At 36.2% G+C, this 25,482-nt stretch overlaps 1 long non-coding RNA gene across 1 annotated transcript; it reads right to left on the minus strand.

Annotated features, from left to right (window-relative positions):
• Nucleotides 1-16,533: 16,533 nt before the first annotated feature.
• LOC116721215 (uncharacterized) lies at nt 16,534-23,889 on the minus strand. The gene is made up of 2 exons (XR_004339553.1): nt 23,809-23,889; nt 16,534-16,998 (listed from the first exon to the last, which is right to left on the minus strand). It is a non-coding gene; the product is annotated as an uncharacterized LOC116721215 (long non-coding RNA).
• Between the last annotated feature and the right edge of the window lie 1,593 nt (nt 23,890-25,482).

Here is a 25,482-nt window from a genome sequence, read left to right on the forward strand (position 1 = left end):
GTGCAGGGGTGCTCAGGTCTGTGTGTTGGAACATCTGCAGCCACTGAAGGCAATTCCTTTGTTTGAAGTTCACACTTAAGAATATTTTCAGTCTAAAAATATTCTAAATATCCCGCTCAGAAATAAACAGGTTTAAAATTAAACAAAAAAAAACGAGCCTTTTATGGCTCAGAATAGACTTGTCTCTTTCCGCGTGTCTTTCATGTCAGAGGAAGTGCAAAACAATCATATTGTTACATTGTTACATTTCCTTTTGTCGCTTTGAAAGCTTCACATTGATCTTTATGAGGGCACAGACACTCTTTTTTGGCTCCCTGTAGTTTCTATTTAAACAACAATTAAAAATAGGCACAGTTAATCTAACATATCTTTTAACAATTTAACCATATTTAAAGGCATACATATCACAGAAAAATTAGCATAATGGAAAAAATTAGAATCTAATATTTATAGGTGGACATACAGCAAAACAATGCCAACTACTGCAATGCCAAATAAAAACAGTAAAACATTTGAAGAGTTACGGCAAATTACGGATTGCCATTGTTGTGCAACAATAGGTTTGGTTTGGCTATGAAATGCCAAAGACATTTGTTAACAAATTTGGTCATTTAGATCCGAAGTCTGGGCACAACTTGATTGTCAAATAATAACAAGATAACTCTCAGTCTCAACTTGTGGAGAGGTGAAATATTATAGAACAATAAATGATGATGAAACCTCACACACTCATTCTTAAACAAGTCCCAGCCCACACACACATAGAGCATAAACACAGCTCTCTCCAAAATATAAGAATGTATTAATAAAATGCAGTACTTCAACCTTCAATTAAAATACTTCAATTCATTCAGCTCACTAAGTAGGCCAGTAACACTCAACTAAGTTACCAGGTAAAACTTAAAGAATGAAAACAAATAAACTAGCAAAAGTGAAATTGTACAAAAGAACCAAAGGAGAATAAAAAAATTAACCCACAAAATGTGATATTACACATTAAAGCTGCACCCACTAAAACAAACCACACAGTGCTTGCCTTCAAAGTTTGGCTCGATTGGGGAGGTGTGAGTGTGCAACCAAATTCTTATGCGGACCAAAAAAAACAAAACTCTGGTCCGGCTTCGTTTGGTTTAAATGAATTCTGATGCCGTTCGAATGCATATGTGGATGCAAGCTGACCAGAGACCATTTCAAAAGCGGGAAGCTAACTATAGCACAGGGCATTCTGTTCAATATATTGCTCTCTGCTTTATGGGTTAGAAATAGACCATATAGCATACTCCAGAGATTTTCCAAAATTTGATGTTACATGATTATGCTGTGAAACTATAGCTACTGCTGTGCATTCTGATTTTACCGATGTCAATGCAGTCCTACTATTTCCAGTCATGCCTGGGATTAACACTGTTGATGACCTCACAAATGCAACAAAGCTGACAGCATATCTTCTATTTGAAGGGAGTATGGTCTGCCATTTTAACTTATTGTGGATGAGAGGTGCTCACCAAACAGGAAGAGCAACATGGTGGAGTAGTGAAGCACAATATAACCAGAACCAAAGTTTTGATTTTTGACCTTTCAACTCCAAACACTCCTTGCTCTTCTTACCTCTTCAGCTGACCAACTGAATTTTATCTGGCTAACATCTGATAGATCTATGAGTCTGCTGAGTTTATTATGTCAAGTACTTCTCAGTCCAATGCTCCTAAGAACAGTTGTACACAGCATAATGTAGGAGCATTGTTGAGATGATGAGGTGGAAAAAGAGCAGGAGCTTCCTAAAAATATCAAGACTTCAATTGCTGAAATCAAATTTCTTTTAAATGAAGTTTGATATATGCAGCCTTTTTATAACTGAAGGTACCTCAATTGATGACACTATGTGCCTGGAAATTGCATACCTCCCCAGTATCCTGGAACTTTTAGATGCATTACTTATGATTTCTGGCAAGCAGTGAAGTTGTAGAGAGTCCAACTCATTACCTGATTATTTGATTGAGGTATGTAGAAACAGATACACATATAAAAGCTGCAAAACACATGCTCTAGAAAACAGGACTTGGAAACCCCTGTTGTGTAGATTTATTGTTGTGTTTTTATGAAAGTAATCTTTAACCACTTTGGTTTGTTACTTATGAACCATGAGCATACTATCTCCTTTTATTTAAAAACTTCTATCATTAATAATAGTAAGAATTAATTCATAGTGTTCATGTCAACAATCCACATGATAAAACTGATTTTACTGAGTACAGTCATTACATGTGTACTATTGGAGTAAATAGTCTTAAACTTTTGAAAAACTGACAAGCAGAGAATTTGTTTTGGTTAAAAAGGGAACTGTATTTGAGAAAATTTTATCTCTGTGAAATTCTCAGGAATCAGAGAGAAAAATACTGTGGTGGATTAGTTTTTTGTGGCCTATAATAGCATCATTATCACATTCCTCTTCAGTCACTAATAATAATGTTCTGGAAGAATTTCTTTCTTATATTTCAAAAACAACCAATATTTTGTCCTCTGGGAGTTTTTGCTGCAACACAGGAAAAAGCACTGGAGCTCTAAGCTCTGGTGGGAGTCCAGTGACCTGTCCACCAGATTCCAAAAAGTTTTATTTTTGTGTTTTCACTCCACAGAATACTTAAACAAATTTCTTGAAGATATTTTTGGAAAATTAGATACAGGTCTTTGATTTGTTTTGGGGGGGTTTTATGAACAGTATTGTTGACTTTGGAACTCTCACTTTTTGTCCAGTCCTTTGCTTATTGTTGAATATTGAGAAACAACTTTAGCTGAGGGAAGTGACAATCTGTCTCATAGATGAGTCATTGATTTGATTTTGGAGTAACTTCACTGTTTCTGGGAAGGTACAACATTATTCCAGGTTCTCCTCACCTTTGAACTTTGGTTCTTACTATGGTTCTTTGGAGTTTCAAAGTTTTCAAAGTTCTTTAATTGTTTTAAATCAGGACATGATGTTTTGCTTTTTGAGTGCTTTTAGCCTTCTTAATGTTGTTAAATATGTTCACTTTGAGTAATATCCTTATTTTACAGGTCTGGTATCAATTTGGCACAAACATTGCTAAAAAAGAAATATCTCAACATTCCTGATATGTGATTGGTCACAATCACATTTATTTTATGGTTTTAAAAGGTGAGAAACTGCTTTTTCACAAGTAGCCAGATTAATTTAAATTGATTGTTTCGTTTTGATAATTAAACAAACCATCTTTGATTGATTATATGTATATTCTGATTTGTTTAACATTAAAATGTGTTTGATAGTATGAAATGTTAAAGGGTGACTAAAACAAAGAAAATTGTAAGAGGGCAAACGTAATTGAATGTAATTTGTATTGGTGGAGACACAGAAATGATGTCATGAATTATCTAAACGCTAGAAACCATTGGAAACTTTCTGTTTTGTTTGCACTTGCATTGCTGTTGGAAGGAGCTAACATGAAATCACCTCTTACTTGCAGAAACACCAATTACTGACCACAGTTTTTATAAATTGGTAATGACAGTCTCATGTAGCACATTGCAGTTCTCAATCAACTAAATGAAAGCCCATGAGAGCAACTAAACAGAATATGTTTTCACCTTTTTATTGTCTTGTAAAACCCACTGGCCTTTTAAACTGCTGTGGTGAAAAACAGTGTAAAATAAATCTGAAGACCTGAGGGAGTTAAAGCTGACAAGAGTAAGAGAGACAGAGATAAAAAGAAAAGAGGGACACAGAGAAAAATACATACTTCATCACAGATATCATAATGTTGAGTCATGTACTTAATCTTGGCAGCATGAGCTGAGTGATGTGCTGAGCTCAGATAGGGTAGGTCAGAGAAAAGAAAAGGTGAGATTGTCTGTTAACATTCACTGGCTCACGCTCACTGTCGAGACAAATCACTCAGAGGGAGAAAATCTATATTCCTCAACTGAAGCTGGGATGAAAGAACTACCAAATGTTTCCAGAGGTACTTGTAAAGGGTATCCAGTGATATTTCTGTTGAATAATTGGAATAAAATCGTCTGGTCTGTTTGTATAATCTCAAAAACTATAAAAATCCCTCTTTATAAATGCCTTCATTGTCCCTTAATCCTTTCCAGGGTGTCTTCGAATGATGACCTTCCACCTCCTTCCCCCACTCTGTTGTAAGGTCCAGCTGTTGCTGCCTTTGCTGGCTCATTTGGTGGTAATCAGGTACAGGCCAGAAGGCACACAGCCTCTCCTTGATTAACACTTCTCAAATTCTGGAACAAGTCTTAGATCCTTTCTCCTTTTGAATACTCAACCACAGCCCCCAGATCTGCTCACCTTCTGAGCGATGAATAAGCCAGTTGTTGACATGGAAAATCGTGCCATCTTTGCAACCAGCTAAAGACCGTGCTTCTCCTTTGCTTCTTTGATAGGTTTCCATGCCATATTTGTTTGTTTTACCAAGCCAAGGAGTGGAAATGTTCTCTTTTTTTGTAATCAGCTGAGTTTCTGAAGGGTTCCTGGCCTCAGGTACCGGATCTCTGATGGAATCTGGATCATTCATATGCTTCATTGACAGAACTGTTATGCTGAGCAAAGTCAAAGTACAACACGCAAATTAATCTCTGGCCGCCTATTTCAGGACAATGTGGTTTAGACATGTTTGTGTGGTAAGAATACTTTGAGAATCAAAAATGGGACAGTCCACTAGTACACTAATCAGTGTACAGACCAGATTCTTTCATTTGATATGAAAGCAAATTAACTGGAGTCATCAGGGGAATAAAAACACCAATAGGTATTTTGTTCCATATAACACAGTAGGAGTATAACCGGTAAACCTTTTATGGATGCAAAAGCAAGAACCCCCCACTTGATGACTTTGTGTTTCTGTATTTGATATGATGTAAAGCACTTTGAAATGCCTTGCTGCTGAAATGTGCTATGCAAATAAAATTTGATTGATTGATTGATCAATAATGTACTATTAAAAGGAAAAAGATTCATCCAATATTCTTTAGGCGTGCATTTTCTACACTTACTTATATATCCTCAATATACATTTGTCATTGTTGGTAAGCATTCCTAGAGAAAATCACGCTAGAGACAGGCAAGCCAGAGTTTGTACATCTGTTTGATTCAGAAAGTGCACACAAAGGAAGACCGGTTCCTCAAATTTTGTTGCCCGGCTTTAAATATAGAGAAGAAAATCTTGTCTTCATATATTTATGTCATAAATACAGGAAAATAGGGGGGAAAAAAAGCAATTTGCATGGCTTCCTAGTAGGAGCATCACATGAGATATAACTGATTCTTTAAATACATGAATTATTTTGATAAATATATAAAAGCATGCATTTACTTCCTCCCGTTGCAGTTTTATGTTTTTTGTTTAGAATACAATTCATATGACTTTAGAACATTCCAAAAGATGTCTTTTCACATCCAAAGGTTAACAAATATACCAGAAAAAAATGAGACTCATGCTCGTCTCACAATGATAAAAGGAGGTCACTCTGACTAGTTGTTAGTTTTACACCCTCTGAAGATTTTTCTACTTGCCTATAAACTCACTGCAATGACATTTCTGGCAGTAAAATAATTTTTTTTTAATTTGAATAATCCCTCCAAGGTGAAAGAGAAATAATTTATTGTATCTTGTCTGATTAGACTTTGGTTTGAAGACTAAAGCTTTTGATTTGCAGTTGTTTTACCGTCTCCATTCCTTGCTGCAATGCAGAAATTATTTAATAACCAATCTGCAATCTGTCCGATAAGCTGCACAATCTTTGTTTGTCTGCTCTTCTGCACCGTTGGTTGCTGATAATGTGTGGGAAGAAGTAATAGTATGGCCAATAAGGTGTCAAGTAAAATACAAACTTGAGCCAAATGGCTTTCACATAAATTCTGTTATGTGATGAATGTTTGCCAAAATTTTAACTGGCTCTAAAAATGACTGGCAAGCTGCTGGAGTTATAGAGTGCATTATGAAAGGTTCCTATGTCTGGGCATTAAGCACTTCTCTCGTGTCGGACTTTAAGAGCAGATTGGGAAATCCAGTGACGTTCCCATTTTGTCCTCATGATCTCCATCAGCTGGTTGGTTGGTTACTTAATTTGGTTGTGTCTACATTTGTTTGAATTTCATTAAGTTTATTGTTGTGAAAATTAATAAAATCAAAAAAGTACATTCACTTGGTTACACATTTGCAAAATTTTATCCAAAACGCAGAGTTCCAAACTGCATTCAAAAGGCATTACAACATTGTGACTCACATATTAAATATAGGGGTGTGTGTCTGTGTGAATGTGTTTGCATTCTTTTCTTATTCAGATGCAACCGACAGAAACTGGACTTGTGTTTAAATAATCAGAGACCACAGGGGTCTCTTCCCTCCTCTAGTCAGGCTGTGAAGTTTACAACCTTTCCATCCTCCTTTTATTTATCAGTTATGTTCTTTTGATACATTGAAAATTCCTGACCACATTTCCCTCCGGTGACATGCCTCTTTTAATTCATTCCCAAACATGGTCTTTTGTGGCAAGGCACCCTGCTGCCAAATCGACTTAGAAGTGTCTTTGAAGTTGTTCCCCTCTTTCTTTGCTTTATTAACCCTGGATCAAGGGTGATGACTTTTTTAACCCCCTAGCTATCTCACAGACTTCCAAAGCCACTGACTTAAATCATCTTTGTAGGTGGCTAACTGGGACAATGGGTACCCCTCCATCCTGTTTGGTCTAAATATTGTGGCACTTGTATACAGTGCATTACAAAAGTAGCCATATTCTTGGCATCTTCACATTTTGTCATTTAATGACCACAACCTTAAAAATACATATTTAAATGTAATAGTCTTATGCAAATTGTGAAGTGAAGGGGAAATTATCCATGGATCCATGCAATTTAATCTCAGTAAGAACAGCTGTTCCATGAAGGCCCCTGGGTTTTAGTTTGAGCATATACAAGCTATAAGGATTTCTGCTTGCAGTTTTCTACAAGCCAGGCAGGGGGCACGACTAACATGTGGAAAATGCAATCAGCACTTATGAGACCAATAGCTTTAACAAACTAACAATATTTCATTACCACAAGATTGTTATATTTTTGGTTGGACCAGATGAAGTCCAGCCTAGGTTCTGTGGCACATACTGTATATCTACCTTGAAATTATTCATCATGTCGTCATGGACAAAGTCAAATTCAGGGGCTGCCAACTTTATCTGACCCTATGAAACAATGCTTGTTTTCAGAAATCTGTTTCATTAGAAATACCTTTTTGAGTTGGGGGATGTAATTCCAACAGTTCAGTAAAAACATTTTTCAAGGGGAAAAGTATTGTCTCTAGTTGCTTGGGTCTTCTTTCGCTCTAAAGTAGCACCAACAATTGTGGATTGGAGGAACGTACTGTATGTGACAAATTGTAGATTTACAATTGATTTACAGACTAGTTTCCAGTTCTGAAAGTGAGCTGATACCAATGAGCTCCTCTGACACAAACCCCTATTTTAGAGTTTAACTCTTAAATTACACTCTTTGTCCAAATCTCTTTCTGCTGCAGTTCCCATATTTTAAATCCCCATATGACTGATTCTACAAATTAAAAAGCATGCTGTACGTCCAAAATGTGAGTGTCAAAGTGACAAACTTGATGTGAAAGCTGAGTTTGGCGAATATTTGTCCAGTGTGGTGGAGGATTAAGCCTGACAGCATCTTGCAAAGCTGCAAACATTTCCGGATCCTCTTTATCATGTTTGTTCATGACATTCTTGTCAAAGCCTTGGATTAGGAAGAAAATCAACATGATTTTCTAACACTTGGCAGATCAGCAAGAGCTAGCTTCAGCAGATATGTATAGCATTAACAATCAGCTTGGGCATCAGCATAAGGGTGGCTTGTAGTAATGAATGTTTATGTTGCTGGAAAGGTTATGATGTTGTGCAACAAATCTGGCTTGCAAATTGTTTCCTTTATAGTATAACATCATATGTTGATATTTTGGGTTGTTCCTAAAGGCTCTGCCCTTAACTAATCCTCTGAGAGACAAACGAAAGTAATTAGAAGTGATTTGAAAACAGGGGGTCTTTCTTTCTGTAAAGTAAGCCACCGAGAAACACAGAACAAGAGAACGAGAGGCTGATTTTTTTACACTTTCTGCACAATTTCCTCTCTATTTCCTCCCTGAAGACCCATGTCTGCAGAATGTGCAGAGTATGCTTTCCATGGACAGGCTATGAAACCTGCCAGAGAAGGGGAAAAAAATCACTCCTCCTTTATGCTGCAGTGCAAGGCTGAAAGATAGAGGTATTATCCAGAAAACCTCACCGCCATGTTTTTTTTTCTTTCACTTTTTATCCCACAGTTCCCGGAACATTGAGCTACTTTTATAACCAGAATACTTGGGCCACCCTTTGGCTAGCCATCCTGACACTAAGAAAGAAAGAAAAAAAAATGCTTGCTGCAAAGTGCATCTGCCTTTATTTCTGTGCTGAATCATGTTCAAGTTTATATTTGTGTGAGACAGCCAATAGTGTCCAAGCTGTGGGTAGGAAAATTTAAACACTGTGGAAAAGTTTCCTTTATAACATATTGTAATGTTCAGTCACTGTCAATGAGGAGACTGCTTTTAACTACACATTGCAAGGATATTCAATATTAAGCTTTAACTCACAACACAACATTATCATTTTGATAGATTAATAAAAATAACTATTTTCTTTGTTTCTGGACCTATTATATCTTTCCATTCATTCATCTTTTGTAGTCACAAATGTTGTGTGTATTATAGCTGTAATACACACTATGTATGTGTAGTAAAAAGGTAAAATAACAAATATGCAATATATGTATGTATGGATGGACACTTTCAAATTGTGGGTCTATGCATTAAAGGTTTTTTTTAACCAGATTATTTTAGACAAGTGTGAAAAACTTTAATGCATAGACCCATAATCTTATAGTGTCCATCCATCCATTCATGTAGTATACATGCATATTGTATTACAATATGTATCACATATTGTAATATGTGATACATATTGTATTACAATATGTATCACATATTGTAATACATATTATATAGGTAATTGCAAATGACATCACTTTCCTTCTCTATACCTACAGGTTATAACATAATTATTATTGGGCCTTCTATCGTGACATGAAACTCATAATTATGTGACTTCCACAAAAGTCCCCTTCCAATAATCTATAAAATAATATTTGTAATCTCCAAAAATAACGTTTCATAGCCTTGCTTCTCATTTCGCTTCATCTAGAGGAAGAGGAGGAGTAAACATCAACAAACTTTCCTAATAAGGCAACATTTTTCCAACCTTGCCTGTAAAGCCATGGTCACTGACATTTATCACCTTGGTGCTAACCCTGGAACTCAAACCAGCTGGTGAGGACAACCAATGTTATTTACCATTTGTCCACATATTAACCTGCAAAGGACACAAGAACCACCTACTAATATACATTTAGGGAGTCTGTGAAGCAACAGTGGGTGTTAGAAAGGAAGTTGCAGCCAGAAAAAGGAAGGATGGTCCTTAAAGACCAGGAAATGAGACTTCAGGATGCCAGTTGCTCACTAGCAGGTCCTGTTCATTCAGGGTTTATTTAACCTTCTGTTGTAAAAACTTGGTAATTTAAAGATGGTTTACAGACTTCCAGCACACATGTATTAATAAAAAATGCCACGTTTTTGGAACAGGCAGCATCTACTTTCTGTTCACATCACAATGTTTGTCAAGGTTTATGTGTATTTTTGTTTTTCTCACTTTCATGCTCATGAATCAACAATTGCTAACAGAAGCTGTTAAAGAAAATAATTGTCATGCTCTTCAGTCACTCATCACTGCAAATTGTAAAACGACTCAGTACCTCCATCTGGCTTTGCACACACGCACACAAATACCCACATTTAATAGTAAAAACCAGCTCTAAATGTTCAAATGGTGGGAGGTTGGAGGAACAAGGCCAAGGGCTGGGAAACGGAACAGGAAGGAAAAGGGAGATGGGTAGATAGACAGACTTATTAAGATAGCTGGGTGACAATGTCATTCATCAAGCCTGATAAGGCCGTGGCCTTCTACCAAAGAGCAAGGTATGGCACTTTCACTAACCTATCACTGTCAATAGAAGCATCCCTCCCTTCAAGTTTGATGTTCTTACACTTTTAATTAATTATTTTAACTGAAGCTGTAAATTTAACATCTGATACACAGTTCTTATGGAATTTGTCTACTCATGAAACAACTTAAAAAAACTTTTTTGTTAAAAACAAAAAAGAAAACACAATACTACCAAAGTTTGATAGATTGTGCTAAGATCCTCCTCTTGGCTCTGATTGGTTGTTTCTGACCAGGAGCGGTGTATTTCTGCTGATGGCAATAGGACCACAGGAAGGTGATAAAGGAGCTTGAAAACCTGATCACTCACTGACCAACTCTTCCAGAATCCCATTTTAGTGGTTATATTTTAGATTGTTTATGTCTATTTTTATTTATTTTTTTTACTACTTGATAATATTGAAGTATTAATATTGTGATTGTGAGAAGAATTATATTTTCATAATATATCCCATTCATTTCTTTGATCCAATTTAGGCTCCCTGGTAAAGAGAATTTAACTCTAAATGAATGACACTAGACACACTGGCAGATTAGTCACAAAGTGGCCAAAGAAGAAGTGAACAAAACAAAATCCTGATCTCAGTCCCATAGTCTCAAAGGTCAGCTAACAAACCTGTCTACATAAAACCTGCTATTTGAAGAGAAATGATTCATAATTCTAGAAAACCATTCTGAGAAGCCTGTAGCAGTATTCTCAAAACATTTAACCCAAGTTGTTCAGTTTAAAGGCAATTACACCAAATATTGAGGAAATGTATGTTAATTGTAAAATGTATCCAGAATTGCCAAAACAAATCTCTCATTGGTGTTGCATAGAGCAAATAGAATCAATTTTGGAAATCGCAACTGACCTACAATAGGTCTATGTACATATCTGATTTTAACTCCAAGTTAAAATATGAAGGAAGAGGAGCTAAAAATGAAAGACAGATAAAAGGACACAATTCCTCTATTTATTCATTTTGAAAATGCTTGGCTATGAATAAATATGCAGGAGAGCCACAGATGAACACACTAATTATTTTTCTTTGATTGTAATATGATCTGTGAAATGGAGGAGATGATCTAAGCCTCAAAAACAAAAGTATAAGAGGAACCATAGACAGGAATACTGCAAAAAAAAAAATGATTGGATGCTTTGGATGCTCAAAGCCAAACCCACAAAAAAAATACAAATTAGAAAAACTCTTAAGTTCTTCATTTAAAGGATATAAGCTGTGCTAATGGGAAAGCTGAGCAACTCAGTGTTTTTTCTTTAAATTACCCAGAAAACGATGTGCATCGCTGTGAGAGCTGTCTGCCCAGCCGATGATGGATGGTTTCATCCACTGTGTTGTCTCCTTATGTCTCTAAGCTTCCAGTTGCATCAGCTGATTACTGTTCTGAACAGTTCATTTGTCTTTTACTTTATTCATTCCTCTCAATCTATTTTATTAGCTTGCTCCACCTTCCAGCACTTCAAGTGCTCTGCTTCCTGAGTGACAGCCTCCCAACAAGCCCTGCACAGTGGAAAGTCACACAAATGTTCATTCATACTTTTTAACACTAAAATCTACCAGAGTTAAGGGAAACACAGCTAGTTTTGTTCTGTGCTGAAATGTTGCTTGTGAGCAAAAGTTAAAGCGCTAAACTAGCTAAATTTTAGGATTGAAATTTTATCTGAAGATTTCTATCTGTGTGACACGTTGGAAATTTTATTGTCTATGAATTGATTAAAATAGTTTATGAGGATTACAATGGTTAAAAGACAGTTGAAGGCCTTGTGAGGTGCTAAGAACGTTCAGAAAGTGCAGCAGTTCTTCTCTGAGGAAAAGCAAGAAAAAGGATGCACCTTGTTATTAATGTGAGAGAAAAAAAGAGAATGGGAACTGGACACTGAAACCCAACAGCCATAAAGCTTTTCTCCTCATCAGGAGTGACATGTTTCTGAGCCTGGGCTTACACATATTTGTTTGCTGACAGCCTGCTGCATCTTCTCTCCACTGAGCTGTAGAGCAGAGGAGTGAAGAGCTTCAGCCCACATGTCTTTCCCCTCAGGCTGATAAAGTGCTCAGATAAGCTGGGAGGTGCTGGTGAAAAGTGGCTGGCCCTCAGCCCCCACGGCTACAATATGAAAGAGTGGCTTGTCTGGAGCAAAACAGAACAGGGAAGGTGATGAGGCTAGAAAAGAAAAAAAAAGTATGGAGAACTTCAGAAGAAATGAGAAGGAATAATGATGAAGTAGTCTAAGAGCAGGATATGTGTCTGCGTGAGTTTGTGCAGGTATGTGTGGGCGTGCATGTGGGGGTGTGTTTGTGTATGTATGCGGGAACTCACTTTTGCCACCAGCTGTGGGCAGGGGAGGGGACTGGTAGGGTGTGCAGAAATGGGGGAGCCCTGCCATGTGTTTATGTTGACTAATGAGCTAATTACCCAGCTCCTAATCTACCTCAACTTGTGTCATTTCACAGGAATGCTGCAACAGTCAAACGCTTGCAGATTATGGGTCATTTCCTGACAGTTAAAGCCAACCTACTACACCAGTAATTCTTAAACACCAAAGGCTGCAGCCTCTCCATTTGCTTCTTTCCTAATGTGATGTCTGAAAATTTGACTTTGAGATTAGCAGTTAATTTCACCAGGATGATGAAGGGGGGTGCAGTGATTACCTTCAGCCTTATGCAGTATTTGGACAGTATCAGTGATGCTTGACAATATTTTGGACTCAATGGTAGTATACCACCATTGTATATAAAATATTCGAACTTTAAAAAAGATGCTAATCTGTAGGAATACAGTCAAATTTGGTGTTTGTGTCTTGCAAGCTGCTTGGAATCTGACACAGTAAAAAGTCAATAATAAAATAAAAAGAAAATCCAAAAATTATCAAGCATGTACAGTAATAAAAAAATACATAATCAGTGAATTTATTCAAATTTATTAATACCCTTTGAAATTTCCAAACTTATTGTGGGTGGAAGGATAATGTACCATGGGTAAAAAAAATTTCTGTCATTTTTGACAAACTAATATTTGATGTGAATTTGTATTCAGCTTTCTTTACTCTGGTGCACCTGAATAAAATCCAGTGCAACCAATTTCCATCTGAAGTCACCTGATTAGCAACAGGCTGAGTCCATCTATGTGTAATTTAATCTCAGCATGAAAACAGTAAAACACTTACAAAACAACAAAACAATGTGTTTCTTGAAAATAAAGGTGCAAGTTATTTTACAAAATAATAACAATAAGAATCGTAGTAATAATAATAATAATAATAATAATAATAATAATAATAATAATAATAATAAAACATAGGAGTTTTAAAAACTTTATCTTCCTTACACCAACTTTAACAAACACATTCAGATCCCACAAGTGGTGCGTAATCTACTCAGTACTGTGTCCTTTAGTCTCGCTTTCTTTCATCTAAGAATTATTACTTAAAGAATAGCTAAAGTACGTACAACTACACACCCAAAGAAGTGTGAGTCATTCCTATATATCATAAATGCCATTGGGGAATATATTATCTATCCAATATTTGAGATGAAAGTAAAATATTTGTATGAAAACATGCAAAAGTTGAAAGTCCTTCTGAGGGTGAGTCAGTGTAATTTCTAAGTCAGACAGCATGGGAGGTCTCCATCTCTTCCACACACAGAGAGAGGTGCGAGTTTAAATTTTGTGAACTCTCCCTTGCCTACACCCCCTCTACTCCCCTCCTCTTCCCTCCTTGTTCATCATCCCCCTCCCCTGGGGTGTAAGCAGGCCGCTCTGCTCCCCCCTCAACAGGCTCCCATCCATCACTCCTAAGATTTCACTTTAATAGGTGGTCCTCTTCCTCCTCTTGCACACACACCCTTATGGGAAATTTAGGCCTAAAGAGAACAAGACAAGCAAAGTCTAAAGCGCAGGATGTGGCAGTGGTTGAAAAGTTGGTGTTATGTTATATTTCAGGAACAACTGGTTTCAGATTACGTTTTATAAAATCTTTTTAAGACTTTTTTCCCAAAATATTTATATGCATAAAGTGTGTAGTGAATAGTTAACATAGCTCAATTCTGCATGTTAGTTTTTGTTTTACAGCTTTGCAGGAATACTTTATTAGACATTAAAATATAAAAAGTATTTTTAGAGTATTATAAACTCTGGATAATTACTCTGGAATATTATGTCACTACGAAGCAGGGTAGTGTAGAATACTAATAGTGAGATTATTACTCTAATATTACTTGTACCTTCTGCGGAAACTAAACAAGCCCCAACGATCACTATATTAGAACATTGTTTTGAAATTAAGGTTGGCAAAATAAGAGGGCATTTTAGTTAAGCGGTTGGCTACAAGTTAACTACTAACTAAACAGAAAACCCTAATTAAATACTCAACTAAAATTAGCTTGTTCAACCTCTGTTACTCTATAAAAAGCAAAGTGGGACAATATTTTTGTATAGTGCACACTTGAAAATTCAAATTTTTGAGTGCTATATTTTTTTATTAAATCTGTGTATTAAACATCTTTAAGAAATAAGTGTTGATATCATTTTTATTCATGTTACATACATTTTGAAGTATTTTAGGAGCAGGAGAGTAGTAAGTAAATCTGAGAAATTAAATCTTGTCATATTTTTGTTTTAGTTTTGTGTTTAAATTCTAATACTATGAACTTAGACTGGTATATAAATAATTTGCCTAAGTTACCTAACTATAAATTTTTACTGCCCAAGATCAGTTAATTGAATTTGCATTTCTTTGTTATGTTTAAGACCAAAACTATGACAGGGTTTACTGTGTTGTGTTAGTTTTATCTAATATTTAAAGAAATATCAATTGCATTGCTTACTTTTCTTGTCATATCTCAGATTGCCTGTCTCAGAAGGCTTCACATCTGCGCACTGGACGTGTTCGGACCAAACTGTGCAGCAGCCCCTTGGTTCAGACAGAAGGCCCGTTGGTTGATATTTGAATGGTCTCTGTTTGTTTTTCTTTTGCTCCCGTGTGTGTATGTGAGCCCAGTATAAAGGACTGAGTTCTTTTGAAGGGGACAGCACCAGGAAAGTAAGAGGGAAGGAAACACTGCTTTGGTGTTTTATATATTAACGGAATGACTTCCCTCAAATAAAGACGTGCTCCATTCTCCCACCTGGTCTGGAACAAGCTGCATGTTTCCTGTCCTGAAAACCTTCGGTTCACTAAAACAATGCTCTGGGCCAGAGTAAGAGAGATGTCACGTCTTGAAGATGTGGTGTGTTGCTTTTGTGCGACTCGCAGACTAAAGCTGAGTCACATGTTTACAGTATTTGTGACATGTGAATGAACCTGCTCAACTGTGACATTTGAATTAATGTAAATTGTGGAACAATAGATATGAGTTTTTGATCTATTGTGTGGACCACAATTCAAAGATAAAAGTGTTTTCTCTAAGGCTGTAAAGACTCTTTAAATTCACTTTTGTAATTCGGTCAGTTGCAGTAACAAAAGCCAAAGATTCTCTTCTAATAAATTAATTGCAAATTGATAAATCTGTCTAAATTTCTGCCAGTTACCATGTCCAAAGAGTGAACAAAGGCTTCTCTTTGCCTCTGTCCATTGGGAGCCTGCAATGCAGTTTCTCACTCGTGCAGCCGCCTCATCAAATTACACCTCTGCTCCCTCCTGTCATGTTGGCAAACAAAGGTCTTAAAGCGCACTCTGAGTGTAATTGCCTCTAATCTCAGACATAATGTGGCCTTTTATGTCAACCAGTTAGACAGAAAAGAGCAGTTGTTCTCTCTGCCTTTCTTTTTTTCACCGCAACTTGTCCTCTCCCACTTGTACTTTTAGAATAGATGTCTGAAAAAAAAAAGTTAACTCCCATTTTGTTTGAGGTGGATTTTAGCCGTTGACAAAACAGATTCTTGTTTGAGTTATAGAAAATACACAACTTTTTGACACTCTGTCACATTACAATCAGAAACATATACAGTTTTAGGATTTTATGTAAAAAAGTTAAATAAAACATCTTTTTATTTATTTATTTTTCTTTACAAATAAATATCTCAGAAACCTGCTAATGCTAATCTTGCATTGTTCAGTTGTATGTAACTTTCTGTTCTGTGAAGATTTGCAAGAAACGATTTGTTAGCTAACAGCATCACTGAAACCAAGGAACACACCAGACTAGTCAGGAGACAAAGCTGGAGAGAAATTTAAAGCAAGGTTTGGTTTTAAAACAATGTGCCAAATTTTAACATCTCACTACTCTCTGTATAATATCTCATCTGAAAACAGCAAAAGTGTGACACAGCTGTAAACCTCCCACAATACGCCTAAACTAAAACATCAGGCAAGACGATGATTGATCAAATATTAGAGGAACATAATAACGCTGCAGAAAGTGGAATGTAGTGGAAGCATCATGCTGTGGAGCAGCTTTCATTGAAAAGAAACAAGAAAGTCTATGCAATCAGATTTTTATTCATAAAAGCAAGGACCTTGATAATTGTTTTCTTTCTAACTTGAATTATGCCCTAATTTGTGTTGATCTATCACATAAAATCCCAGTAAAATTCCTTAAAGTTTGCCATTAAAGCTCAACAAAATGTGGAAATGTTTCAAAGGTTTCTATATACTTCTTTCAAGGCGATGTAAAATAGACTCAAATGTCCGTGATAGTGCAGTAGAGCCTGGTGAATTCCTCCACCTTTGACCTGAATTCTCTACGCGGTGAGCATCAAGCAGTCTGCAGCTGGAAGAGTTTCTGTGGTTTGGCCAGGTGTCTCTCTGTGCTGCCCAGGACAAGGCCTCAGCGGGGCCTGGGGTTGGAGTCTTTGGAGCAGCATCCGTTTGCCTCTCTGCGATCTGAAATCTCCCGCAGACCCACCTGACTGGTGGTCAGCTGTAATTGATACAACACGATAGTAGTGCTGTGGGAGGGAAAAGAGAGAAAATTAAGACGTGTGTGAGCAAAGTTGGGGAGAGAACAAGAAATGTGGAGCTGTGGAGAAAGAAAAACTTGAGAGGAGGAAAAGAAAAAGATGGAAATTTCAGAAAAAAAAATCAACAGAATAGGTCTGTTGGTTAAAAATATGGGACGCATACTTTAATATGGTTTCCAGTGGCATTGGCAAGCAAAATCGAATATAAAGACGAAAAAACAATATTTGATATCTACAGTATTCTGAGTGTTCTCAGTGGAGAGTGAGAGCGTGGTAAGAGGAGCTGGAGTGTTTCTAAAACCATTCAGCTGGGCTTTTTTAAGGGACCCAGCTGTGCACCCTGGAGGTCCTGATCTCAAACTTGGGCAAAATCGTCCCGGTGTGGCCAAGTTGCAGCCTGTAAGCGTGGGTTAGCCATGACCTGATGTTTCAGGAGTCTCAGTGAATTGATGGGCCCCAGGAGAGCTGTCACAAGGGCCAACGAACAATCACCCATTCATCCCTGCAGCCACAGCAAGAGGGCAAATGCTCTGCAACCCCACAAATCTAGCAAAAAAGACTGTTTAATTGGAATCTAATATGCACTGTGTTTTCCTGATATTTAAAAGATTGCAGTATTTCTTATTTTTATAAGCAACACATTTGAAAAAAAAAAGTATTTTAATTTTAGAAAAGTGTACTAAATTTTCCTTCCAAGGCCTGTGTATTTTTGGCCTTGCTGAAGTCAATCGTGCTTCATCAGACGCCAAAATGTGTTCGTCCTTTAAGGACCTCTGAGCCAGATCAGCCATCTAGATCAGTCCTTGCATAGAGAAAATAGGTGTTTTCACTGCATGCGCCCAAATTCATTTACCATGACCAAGTCAGCCAACCTTTCCACAGTCTACGTTTCCTCTTTTGCTCCTGAAGACAAGGAGCTCGGAGGTCAACAGAACATCAGTTACATTTTTATGTGACTTACACCAGTTGGTTATTTATAGAGCTAAAGCAAATATACAAGAGAGAAGGAGAGTAGCAGTTTAGGCAAGAGGCAGGTTAAGCTAAGGAACATCTGTCCTTTCAAAGGCATCTCCTGCCTGGCATGCTCAGTATCCACTCCTTGGGTGTCACAGAGTTGGCATGCAAGTCAAAATAGAGCTGAAGAGAGGGGAGTGAAGAACCTCATCCAGGGCCAGTCTTCCATGTCACCGAGTACAATGTGTGTTCCCAGAAAAGTCACTTGACTCCAGACAGAACTGGGTCGGTTGCACCGAGGAGCAAGAGACCTGGAAGCGCTGACAGGGGGAAAATGGCTAAATCTGGAATATTTATATGGTTGCTTTAATGTACCCATGTTGATTAATATGCACTGCCCCTTATAAAATAAATTCAAATTCAAAACAGTTGTCAAAGAGTACAAAATCTCTCCGATCTCGATTTTTTTCTGATATTTGCTTTTCTGGATCATTTAGCTAAAACTGTAATTTGTTCAATTTTGTTTCTAAAATGTGTCATTCAGCAGTAAATTCAAAAGTAGTAAAATTTTGATCAATATGACGAGCCCAAATGATGGAAATATCAAAAAAATTGAACAGGAGAAAGTGGAAAAATGCAATGTCTTGGAAGAGTTAGAAAGAGAATGACTAGGGAAGGCAACAGTGGTGCCGGAGGTCAGTGGAGCACTCGGGCCGATGACCCTCACTGTGGAGAGGGGGCTCCAACACATACCTGGAGAAGCATCAGATATCTCAATGCAGAAGAGGGGGGTCCTGAGAACAGCAAAGAGTGAGTCTGTCTGTTTGTCTGTCTGTCTATTTATTGCTTGTTCATGCCAGAGTGAAGATGGACATCGATGCTTGAAGGAAATAACAAACAGCAGCTCTATAAAAATGGTACATTTTCAAAAAATTGAAAGAAGAAAAACAAAACAAAAGGAATCAAACTGTTGATGGAGGTCACCAGGCAGATGAAAGCAACACTACGAGAAATGCAGGAAGGTCTGATTGGTCAGTTTTGTGTCCTACATGTTGTGTCTCATGTTTTGTGTGATGTAAAATAAACACTTGTATTCATTTGTTTTATTCATGATTTTAAATGTCTCATCAGCCCACATGAAGTTTATTATCACCATCAATATATGGTCATGTGTAGTTGAGAAAGATTAAGTGGAATGAAATTTGTTCTACATGTTACAACAGTCACCTGGATTCACTAAACACCTGGACTAAGCAGGCAGGAAAACCTCCAGAGCTCACTAAAATATCCAGAAATTCTAGTGAAATAATGTAGAATATTATTATTTTTTATTAAAACAAGCTTTAAATTTTGAGCCAAAACTTCAAATTGTATGTTTGACACAAAACCAACACTGTACATTACCAAAGCATCACAACTACAGTGAAGTATGGTGGTGGCCGCATCATAATGTGGGATTATTCTTTCAGAGTTTCTTCTCAAGGCAGATGAAAATCGGACTGAAGTCAGTTTTGACACAAAGGCTTCAGATGTCTGTTTGAAAATTTACGATTCTGCATCACAGTGAATTTAAATGTGCATTCAAATAAATACAAGAATGATTTCACTGAAAGTAAATCCATATTTTTGATTGGTCTATCCAAAATTCAAAACTAAATCTGTGGGATCAACTGAAATGCTGACACAAAACATATTAAAGGAACTTTTGAAATGATTCTTCATAGTTTAATCTTTTAATGTATAACAAAGCAACATGTCAACAAATGAATTTACAGCTCAAAGATCCACTGTAACTAACTTTATATTCTATAGTCCATTCCAAAATCAGAGTTCAGGATGCTTTTGTGTTGTTTCAGGTTTGTATAATGTCTCCCATAGACCAGAACAAGGAAGAGGACAAGTGTGAGGTGTGTGTTTGTGTAAGTCCGTTGCGGTCTCTGTTTAGTCTGCATAGATTCTTCGTTATGCAGTCCTAAATCCAACCCCGCTGACACAGCTTGTCTGATCCCTCACTCCTCATTTCTCTAACTCTTTCTGACATGCGTGAAAACAAACAGCACAGCAACCGTTTGTAAAATTAATTTATGCACAAAAATGTGTCAGCACCATTACAGAGGTCACATTGTCCCTGAAATGTTGATTTTTTTTTTTTTAAGCCAGTTGGAAGCTTGCGGTAAAGAATTTTTCAAACATTTTTTTTTAATCATTCTGTGATTCATTTAACTCAAGATAAATAGTGTTATTAAGATTAAAATAACTGTTTTAGGAGAAAATTGATAGAGAAGGGAATAGAACACAAGTAAAAGACAATCACACCTTTTACAAAGTAAATATAACTGATATGCATGCAAATAAAGATTCAAATAATATTATGGAGGAATGCCAAAGCCGCCAAAAATACTTTGCAAAAATGTTCAATTAAAAAGAAAAACATATTTATTTGAGAATGTCTGCTAATTTTTGTCATAATATTTAGGACAAACATATAAATTTCAACAAATATTACTCACACTTTAAATCAAGTTCTACATCTACTTGGATGTTTTTGCTGTTTAAAATGTTTGTAGAAAATTTTACTCATATAAGAGGCATTGCAACACCGATTTTACTGGGGCAGGTGGCCCAAGACACATATTCTGTTTTTGAGTCAAGTCCCTAATCAAATAAAAACAGGACATTGAAAATAAGTTGAGCTAAACTTAAAAAGTACCTACAAATTAAGTAATGAAAAGCTTGAAAGAAAAATGTAAAAGTAAAGACTAAGACATGCACAGTACTGTTTGTGTGAATAATATTGCATTGTCATTCTATTAGGTTTAAATGTACCATAGAAATGCTCATTTCTTCCCAGAATGTAATTGTGTCATACATCAGAAGGTTTTAAGTCAGTGATTTAGGCTACTGAAATGTTAGGGAAAGCAGGAAAAGTCTTAATTTTGTTTTTGTTATCCCTCTATTTACATTCACTGCCCAGTTTTTATTTGTTTGAAGCACACTGATGAAAAAAAATCCAGACCAAAGGGTAAATGTTTGTATTTTAAATGTTTGTCATTAGAAAACATATATAACTTGATATAAAATATTGACATTTTTAGATCATGTACCCTAGTTTGCATTAAGTGTTGCAACCCTGATTTGAATTTAAGGTGCTTGATGTTTTGCATAAAATGCATGTTGCTGCTTTGTTCTCAAGATTATTTAACGGCTAACTATAAATTCAACTGTAAAAAAATTTTTTTTCCCCCTTTTTGATGTTTAGCAATTTGGCGAATGCACTGCAAAACATGAAACAATGAGTTTACAGTTGTATTAGAGTGTGCATATTCCAGCTAACTCTTCACACAGATTAAAATAGATTTTCCTAAAAATAATCAAGTAACTTCCTTAGACATTAAAGTGGAAACATCCATTTAAAAAGCAAGATGATGTAAAAATGTTTTTATTAAGGTCTTACTTAATATATTGAACAATGCCCCTAAATTAAAATAATTAGTGAAATGTTGATCAGTCATCTAAAGGGACCCAATGCTTTAAGAGAGTTGTTATAATCAATAGACATTTTATACTATAAATATCTATTAATGACAAAAATAATGCAAATGTAAAGTTTTACTGATCACATTATTTTTTTCACAGAAAATTGAAAAGAGATATATAAGTTAAAAACAATATTCAACCAAAGTTATATTAAGGTGTTTCTGGTTTGTTTTCTGTAGGTAACTAAGTTATTTTATTTATTACAACAGGAACTGCTTTGCTCTGATGATAAAACAATATCTGCTACAGCCCTATCATCCCAAACCTCTGTAACACGTATCTCCTCTCAATGTTTTTAAATGGACAGAGTGGCGCTAAAAACATCGCTTTCCTCTCATACAGGCTTCTGTACACTCAAAGCAATTCGAGGTGTTTCCTGGGGCCACGTCAAATTCCACTCCTTGTTTCTGGTTTTTGTACAAACTCAAGCAAATGTCAGCAGAAGATTAAATCCAAACATCTCACATTTAATGAAATCCTGGAACTACACTGGATCAGTGTTTTACCAAAAGATAAAACACTGTGGTCTAAATTTTATGATTATTCAAAGTAAAAATGCATCTTCTGTATGATCCTAACAAGAATACTATTAACAATTTCACATATTTTTATGCGTTTAGATCAGAATTACATGATGTGTAAAATATCTTGAGTACTGATTATTCAACACATCAAAAATTTAATAAAAAAAAAAGAGAAACAACTGATCAGAATAATTAACTACATTGAAACAGTAACAGATGAGTGGACTTCAGCATCATCTGTCCAAAAGAAGCATTCACTGTTATGTCATTTATTGTGTTTAAAACACTGGAAGCTTAGGCCTGAGCCCGATGATTTGGCTGCCTTTGGGCAAACAATCGTCCCATCAGGCAGAAAGGCCCTCACACGTTCACACTGTAAGTAGGGATTTTTCATGGCAGTGAGCACAAAAATCTTGGGGTCAGGATCAGAGTCGGTGAAAATAATTAAGTCATGCTCTTCAGAGCTGATTTATTAAATGGTGGTTAATTATTAAGGCAGCAAAAAATGCAGGATAGTGTCTCTCTAATGCTTCTTTATTGACTATACATTCACGTTTAGAAAATAAGACTAAAACAGTTAATAAAATATGCTATTGTTTTAGCATAAAAAAATATAAAGCTGAATGTTGTCATATGTTGTGTTTCTTAGTTCAACATACTTAGAAACATAAAATAAATTTCTTTTTTATTGCTAACTAATAGTGTTTATACTTAGTAATTTGCTGGTTGGTTGTGGAGTTTGTGGAGGTTTGTGGGATATGCCACTTGTGAAATCTCATTTCAAACACATGTCATGAGATTTGTATTCTTCATTATTAGCTTCTTATTTTCCATTATATTGTCTGAGCCTGACATTAAACTTCAAAGCACATATGCCGCTGCCATTATCAAGGAATTACAGATTGAGTGTCTTTTTGTTTGTGAGTGGTTATGCCATCAGATAAACACTGAATAACACCTACAGTAAATATTTAGGTATAATTACATATCATTTTAAAATAACAGTTTCTTTTCTTATTTTGAAGAAAAAATATATATTGCACTTCTTTTTTATTTGTGTGTGTTTTGTGTTTTTCATAAGCTAAATTTAACAATAATCCCCCGCTTGTCACAGTCATACTGCAGTTCAGTGATTTAAGCTGAACCCTGTGACCTTTAGGTCAGCCTCAACAACGTTTCAAGGTGCCAGATTAAGGGCAAGCAGTGACACAATAAAGTATGTTGCAAAATTGGGCCTGTTCAATAAACTGCCAGTAACTGAGGTTATGACCTCAGTCATTTTTCAGCGGCTAATTTTATACATTTAATTGTTGTTTTGACTATAAAATTGACACTGTGCAATTTTGCCAAAACTGAGAGGAAAAAAACAATAACCTCTGATCCCATCCTGGTGGTTTCTACCTTACAGCGCTCCAAATATTTAGAGTAACACCTGGTTACTGTGTAATAACTGACAATACGAGCTGTCAGGCTCTGCCCTGCAGCTAATTAAAAAGTTTCTCCTCTTTTATTTGTTTGCATACACTCTGATAGCAAACTGGAACAGTCAGACGTGGGGGGCATGATGAGCATGCCATGCCTCCTTAAATCACTCCCCTGAGCCTAAATGCTGACACTACTGCAAGACTCCCCAGAACTCAGTATGTGCAGGCAAGATCACAATCATGCACGATGAAGTTGATAAATTAGTGAAAAAAACACAATCATTTCTTTCTTTAGACTTCAGTATTTGAGACACAACAAATTCCCCTTAGATTGCAAAATTTAAAGCATATTTACTCACTGTATCAACACAGCGGCCGTTTGGTCTTTCTTTTTTTTCTTCTCCTTTTTTCCTTGTCTTTATGTGTCACTTGTGTGGCCGTCCCAAGAAATGATACCAAGACAGAACTGGCATGGAATAAAAGACATTTTTTATTGTGTAGCAGCAGATGCTGAGGCATCAGCAGCTTTGGCCTCAAAGCTCTCTGCTGCCACCTATCTGCACGTCAAGTTGCATCTAAAAGAGTTTCTGAAGAGTGCGGCTTATGCTGACTAATAACACGGAATCAGTTGTCAAAAAGAGCTCGCTGTTTGTTGTCTGTCAAACTGTTTTTACTTTACAGACTATTACATTTTCACAATGATAAGAGACATAATTTAAAGGTAATCTTTTCAGTTTTAATTTTGAATAACTTTTATGTCCCATCTGTGAGAATATTGAGATGTTTCACAATGACAAAACTTATATTCTTATTTTCCCTTATTTCTGCTAAAAAAAAAAAGACAAAAGGTCCAGTGCCCTTTGAAAGAGGTAGCTTATCAATTTCCATGAGTTCCATAGTTATAAAAAAACTGAAGAAAAAAAAAACATGTTTAGTTTAATCTTACAAGAAGAATAGCATAAACCTAAAAAAAAAACCTTCTTTATTTTTGCGGTATTAGTGTATTTCTGCTTTGGAAATTTCATGTGGATACTACCTGAAACTAGCATTTTTAATTACCTTAACATTTTAAAACGCTACTCCATTTTAATTACCTTTGGCTCTAGAGTCATGGGTTTCAAACCACATACTTAGCTTAGCTAGCTCTGTTTACAAAAGCAGTGATAAAATGAATTTGGTCCTTATCAGATTTCTGCCAGGTTATATTTTGTATGGTTTCATAGCCCATTAGAAACTGTTGAAACTAAAAATAAGTAGTAATCTAATCCTGCCAAATGTTTCTTTAAAACAAGATATTAGTGAGTAGATTTTCTCAATGAATCAAAGAGACAGATTTTTTCAGTCTTCAGCCTATGGCAAAGATTTTGATCCACTTTACTATGCAAACAATCATCTGTCTTGTTTAAGCAGAACTTTTCCTGGGTAATTTACTTTTTAAAGTCACTAGTCAAGCTCCTTTTGATCTCTATCAGCAGCATTTTATTGCACTCTATGTAGTGCAGATAATTCTCCACAGACTTTAATTACATACCTCAAAAGCTGCAATGGAAAACTTTCATGAAAAAAAATGTTCTTTACAAATTTCTTAAAACTGTCTCTAAGTTGTGATAGCATAACACAAGACAGATAATTGCTGAAAATGATCTATTTTTCACAAATTAGGAGGCAAAAGGAGCTGTTTTGGCTCTTCCTTGTGCTCCTATTGCCATCTGCAGAAATGTACATCTCTTGGTCAGAAGCAACCATTCAGAGCCAGGAGGAAGGTCTTACTACTGTCAATCATGCTTATGTAAGTGCTGCAGCTGTGCTAATGGCAGAGAAACAACTTTCCATTATGGGAAAACTGTTTATCCGCTGTTATCTGTGGCTATGCTAACTAGCCTGCACATTCAGAGCAGGCTTCATTGTGGGGAAAGAGCTGTAGTATACAAACTGGGAGAGTGTAAGCATGATTGACAGTGCTAAGACCATCCTCCAGGCTCTGATTGGTTGTTTCTGACCAGGATGAATTTCTGTAAATGGCAGTGGGATCT

The sequence above is a fragment of the Xiphophorus hellerii genome, chromosome 6 (assembly GCF_003331165.1).
Source record: "Xiphophorus hellerii strain 12219 chromosome 6, Xiphophorus_hellerii-4.1, whole genome shotgun sequence".
In the NCBI taxonomy this organism is placed as follows: Eukaryota; Metazoa; Chordata; class Actinopteri; order Cyprinodontiformes; family Poeciliidae; genus Xiphophorus; species Xiphophorus hellerii.